Genomic DNA, 6493 nt, shown 5'->3' on the forward strand with positions numbered 1-6493 from the left:
TCTCGCAGCCATATGTTACTACAGGGAACACCATTGCTTTAACTATGCGGACCTTTGTTGTCAGTGTGATGTCTCTACTCTTAACTATTTTATTGAGATTTGTCATTGCTCTTCTCCCAAGGATTAAACATCTTCTGATTTCCTGACTGCAGTCTGCATCTGCAGTAATCTTCGCACCTAGAAATACAAAGTCTTTCACTGCTTCTACATTTTCTCCCTCTATTTGCCAGTTATCAATCAAGCTGGTTGCCATAATCTTGGTTTTTTTGAGGTATAGCTGCGAGCCAGCTTTTGCACTTTTTTCTTTCACCTTCATCATAAGGCTCCTCAGTTCCTCTTTGCTTTCAGCCATCAAAGTGGTATCATCTGCATATCTGAGATTGTTAATGTTTCTTCCAGCGATTTTAACTCCAGCCTTGGATTCCTCAAGCCCAGCATGTCGCATGATGTGTTCTGCGTACAAGTTGAATAGGTAGGGTGAGAGGATACAGCCCTGCCGTACTCCTTTCCCAATCTTAGACCAGTCCGTTGTTCCGTGGTCTGTTCTTACTGTTGCTGCTTGGTCGTTATACAGATTCTTCAGGAGGCATACAAGATGACTTGGTATCCCCATACCACTAAGAACTTGCCACAATTTGTTAGGGTCCACACAGTCAAAGGCTTTAGAATAGTCAATAAAACAGAGATAGATGTTTTTCTGAAACTCCCTGGCTTTTTCCATTATCCATCGGATATTGGCAATTTGGTCCCTAGTTCCTCTGCCTTTTCTAAACCAAGCACTGCTTTAGCCACTTTACTATTAATTATGAAGGCTACTCCATTTCTTCTGTGGTCCTCTTATCCACAGTAGTAGATCTGGTGGTCATTTGATGTGAAGTGGCCCATTCCAGTCCATTTCAGTTCACTGACGCCCAAAATGTCTATCTTTAATCTTGACATCTCACCAATAACCACATCCAATTTGCCCTGGCTCATAGATCTTACATTCCAGATTCTAATGGTGTTTTGATCCTTAGAACATCGGATTCGCTGTTCACCACCAGCACCGTCGGCCGCTAGCCGTCCTTTCGGCTTTGAGCTAGCTGCGTCATCACGTCTGGGGCTAGTTGAACTCATCCTCTGTTCCTCCCCAGTAGCATTTTGACCATCTTCCAACCTGGGAGTCTCATCTTCCGATGGTATACCGACATATCTCTGGTTGTACTGATCCATTTAGTGTTCACGGCAAGAATACTGGGGTGGGTTGCCATTACCTTCCCCAGGGATTGCATTTAGTCTGACCTCTCTGTCATGACCTTCCCGTCTTGGGTGGCCCTTCACCGTTTAGCTCATGGCATCATTGAGGTGCTCAAGCTCCAGCACTACGACAAGGTAACGATCCTTTGCTGAAGCTGACTGTCTTTACTCAGTTGAAAAGGAAAAGCAATCTTGTTCTCATCCTATCTTTCCCCCCAGCCCCCACCCCCACGGATTGGGAACTCTCCATAGCAAACAATGGAAAAACTATCCGGATTTTTTGCAAGTCTGAAAGGATTGCCGCATCTATCCTCAAAGGGCAGCATCAAAGAGAGGAATGCGTGCTTAGTATCTTGCGTATTGGGCCTTACTCCTCCGGTGAGTGCTTATTTTTTGAATGAAAATGATTTTTTTAATGTCCTCCTTCGCAAACTAAAGCCACGTAGGAGTGTAAAATGAGTTGCGTGGCGCCCCAGTCACGCATGCAAAATTCCCCGTCGGTTGTAACAAAAACCAGTCTCGCACTTGACCTCTTTCCACGTTCGAACAAGCCTGAGCAGGCAGCTCCCCGGCAGTGGCTGATCTCGGAAGCTGAGCGTGGTCAGGACTGGCTCGAGGGAGCCCACCTCCCCTGGACTGGAAAAGCAAAACACCCCCACACCCATTATAAGGAGCCGATGGGAAATCATTTTTTGCCTGGACAGTTGCCTGAAACGGTCACCGGATGTTGAGTGCATTTTGTCTTACTGTGTTCATTGGCTCTAAACACTTGAATTAAAGTTCTTCGCTACGACGCTTGGAAGAGCCCTCTTTGCGCTGCCAGGGAGACGAAAATCCCTGAAACTGTAGCCGCCTGGTGGTCCTCCAAATAATACAGCGAAATCTGTATCCGCCCACTGCCTACATTTTTCTGTGTCACATTGCTGAGGAGCTTTTAGACGACACCATTGTGACTAGAAAGGCGAAGACTAGCAAGAACCAAAAAAAAAAAAAACCCCTCTCAAGCACCCTTTCTTTTAGTGTTTTTTTAAAGAAAACTTTATTAATGCATTTTCAAAAGATACATAAAAACTAAAAAGATTGAAACAAGCCTACAAAGAAAAAGAAACAGAACTAAAAAGGTATGAAAAACACAAAACAAACGACTATAAAGTGACTTCTGACTTTATATAACAAAGATATACATAAATCAATATCAAACTTACTTGAATTCATATTAAACATTTCTATAAAGCATTTAAATTCTCATTATTACATTCCCTTCTAAAACAAAATTACCCTCCCAATTAAAGAAAAACATATGAAACCCTTCAAACATAATTTGGAACCTAATATAGTAACAAGCCTTCTTCACTATAATTTGCTCCTATCTGCCAACTAAACAAACATTAACCAAAAATATAACAATTATCCAAACAGCATAAACATTTATCTAAACCCTTAAAAAACCATCCTGATAACCACATTTAAACAATAACCTAGGCATTTACCAAAAATGTAAGAATTTTCAAAACAGCATAACCATTTATCCAAACCTTTAAGAAACCATCCTGATAAACAATTTAGACAATTACCCACTTCAAAATAAACCAAGGCATTTACATGTCTCAGTATTATGTGCAGAGCTTTCTTCTTGTCGATTTCAAATTCTACAGCCTGCTTTAAAAAGCCCAAATATTTGTCCGAAATCTTCCAGCCTCTAGAGTTTAATTCTCTTTCTTGATCATGGTGTGGTGGCAACACTGTCTTCTTATCTTCAACTTTTGACAACTCAATTTTCCTTTGACTATTTAAATGTAAGTCACCAATTCTCATCTTTTTCTTTGGAGAAACCACTTTACTCTTAAGGTAGTTTTCAGCCTTATCAGTTTCTCTCATTCTTGTGACAATTTGGACTCCATAAATTCTGAGAAATGCTCCAAGATTTGAACAACAGCATTGTAGAGATCTTTAAATATCAAATTAATTTCCTCCATATTTCTTAACAGTAAGATAGATTACGGCACCCTCTAGTGCCTCAGGAAGGTAAAGTCATTAAAGCTGTAACTGAACACACACTCTAGCTTTTTTATCTCCCGTGTGACCAATCAGGAAAATAAAAAGTAATAACAAACAGCATTCCCATGGGAAAGTGAAAGCAAATAGATCAGACCTCCAACCCACAGGTTCAACGAAGAAGATAAAGTTTTATATTCCTCAAAAATCACTTTAATAAAAAACAATTAAAAAACCAAAATTCTTTAAATCTCAATTTAACAAACTATATATAAAAAGCCAAATTACCAAGTAAATAATTTTCAAAAATAATGAGAGTCACGAAGAAATTCTGTATTCTTTGTTGTAGAAAGCTTCTCTTTCATAAAATTCAAACAAACAAACAAAAAACCAGTGCTGTAGAAATGGGGTGGGCAGCTTTAAGGTCCGTTATGGCTTCAGAGCAGCTTGGGAAGAAGATGACGGCCCCTCCTCCCAGCTGATCACTTATCAGTCAATCCTGAAATGCCATTTTGCGGTCTTCTGACTATGACCAGCCGTCTGGAGAACACATGGGGTGATTCCAGGGGTTCTCCTTAATCTGGAGAATGCTTCTGGGGTCTAAGGAAGCCTGCCTGAGCCCAACAAAAAAAGCCATTCTGACAGGTTGGTCCACAGACAGCGGAAAAAAACAGATCAAGCTGCCATTGTCCCCACTGGAAGTCTCTTTTAGTGTTTTTTAAGGTGTGGTCCAATGACTCTCAGGGGTCTGCAAAATTGAAATTATTTGCTAGCTATTGAAGATATTTGCAAAAAATTTAACCAATGTCACTTTTCTCATTATTTTTTTGTTACATAAATACAGTTTTTTTCATGAAAAATATTTAATGTCTAATGGGTTTAATATTGTTATTTTTACATGATTCATAAATAAATATTCTATGAATGCATCAGTTTTAATTTTTAATATGGAGTGGTAGGTGGCAGTATTGCAACCAAAACTCTCCCCACAACCTGAGTTCGATCCCAGCGGAAGCTGGATTCTCGGGTAGGCGGCTCAGGTCGACTCAGCCTTTCATCCTTCTAAGGTTGGTAAAATGTGTACCCAGCTTGCTGGGGAAGGTGACGACTGGGGAAGGCAATGGCAAACCACCCCGCTAAGTCTGCCAAGAAAACATTGCGAAAGCGGCATCCCCCCAAAGGGTCAGACATGACCTGGTGCTTGCACAGGGGACCTTTCACCTCAAATATTGATAAATATAACCCATACAAACAAAATCTCTTTTGGGGTCCTCCATAATTTTTTAAAGCAGGAAGGGGTCCTGAGAGCAAAAAAATTAAGAAACAGTGTTTTAGAGTATTAAGACAGTAGGTCAAAATGTTAATTTTTGACCTAGACAGCCTAGACTGATCCAGGAAAGGACTTCTGTAAAAAGTGCAGGAAAGGAAGAGAGTGGGCGGCACTGTACTGTGCTGGTTCTCTTCCTTTCTGTGGGGTTGATACCAGTTGGTGTTGACAGTGAGTGAAAGGTCCCACCCACAGTGCCTACTATGTGGGGTTCCACAGGGTTTGGTATTCTCTCCACTCCTGTTTAACATCTACATGAAGCTGTTGGGTGAGATCATCCATTGCCATGAAGTGAGGTATCATGAGTATGCAGATCATAATTATGCATCTCTGCATCTAGCAAACTATGTGATGCTGTTGAAGCCTTGTATTGGTGCCTGGAGTCTATGGGGGTCTGGATGGGGAACAACAAGCTTCAACTGAACCCTGGCAAGACTGAGTGACTTTTAGGGCCTTTCAGATCAGGGACTTTATCATCTTTGGTACTGGATGGGGTCGCACTGCCCCAAACAGAGCTGCTGAGCAGTCTGGGGGTCCTTTTGGACTCACAACTCCTGCTTGAGGAGCAGGTGGCAGTTGTGGCTAGGAAGGCCTTTGCACAGCTTTGTGTCACACACCAATTGTGCCCATTCCTGGATTGGGAGACTCTGCTTACAGTTACACATGTCTTGGTCACCTTCCAAATAGACTACTGTAACACGCTGTACATGGGGCTGCCCTTGAAGAGGGAAGCTTCAGCTGGTGCAAAATGAGGCGGTGCAGGCAGTTATGTGTGCCCCTAGAATGGCACATGTTATACCTCTGCTCTGCAAGCTGCATTGGTTGCCAGTTTGCTTCCAGATTCAATTCAAGGTGCTCTTTTTAACTTTTAAAACCCTACATGGCATTGGACCAGGTTATTTGAGGGACCGCCTCTCCCTGGGTATATCTGCCCGTCCCATAGGTCCAGCAGGAGGGGCATGTTACGGGTCCCATCTGATGGGACCCAGGAGACTTTTCTGCCATGGCACCCGCCCTTTGAAATGTCATTCACTCTGAGGTGAGGTTAGCCCTGACCCTCTTGTCCTTCCGGGAATCTCTTAAAACATGGTTTTTTCCAGCAGGCTTGGGGATCCCATGGTAATAGGGAGCCCGCAAGATGGTTGTATTGTATGGGAGATTTTGGTGCATTCTCCTGTGATCTTTTTTTTACATTTTATTGCTTTTAATGGTTATTTAAGATTTGTTTCAACTGATTGTTTTATTGTATGCTGCCTAGTGGGCATATGAGGTGGGCAGTTATATAAATTTGATAAATAACCCACAATATACAGTGGTGTTAGAAACCATTAGCCATCCAAACCATATTTCCTTACCCTATTTCAGTTTTGGCTTACCTTACAGACTATTGCTGTCCCATGGTAGTTCTGCATCAATCAGCCTGTCCCCATTCCAATCTGCAAAATGGGAATAAGCATGCAATTTTTTGTAAACAGTTCTCAGCTTCCTGCAGGAAGGCATTTACACTTTTACTTTTCAGATTGTTAAGATTTAACTCTTCTCCCCATATTTTCCACTTGAAACACAACTTGAATTAGAATGTGTAGGACCTTCTCTGTGTATTTTGTACTATGTTTACTGTGACGTGTCACTAACTTCAATTTCAATTTTTTTTCAGTGTTCCTTATGAGTAGTTCCACTCTAAAGAAGAAAACTGGTTGTGTCAAAAGTATCCAGACAGTCCTGTTAGTAGACAGTTCAATGAGTAGTTAATGAATTGCCTAGCTAGAAGGTTTAAGTGGAAGTTGTCATGCAAAAAGTGTATAAACATTGAAGAAGTCTTATGGTGCTTCCTTGTGTCTGAAATAGTTGAATTTTCATGTATCAAATCAATGTCTGGATTTAAGAGATAAACTGCAAAACCTGGTAAAACTTATTAATATATATGTATGTATA

This window comes from Candoia aspera, chromosome 3 (genome assembly GCF_035149785.1).
Source record: "Candoia aspera isolate rCanAsp1 chromosome 3, rCanAsp1.hap2, whole genome shotgun sequence".
NCBI classification, from domain to species: Eukaryota; Metazoa; Chordata; class Lepidosauria; order Squamata; family Boidae; genus Candoia; species Candoia aspera.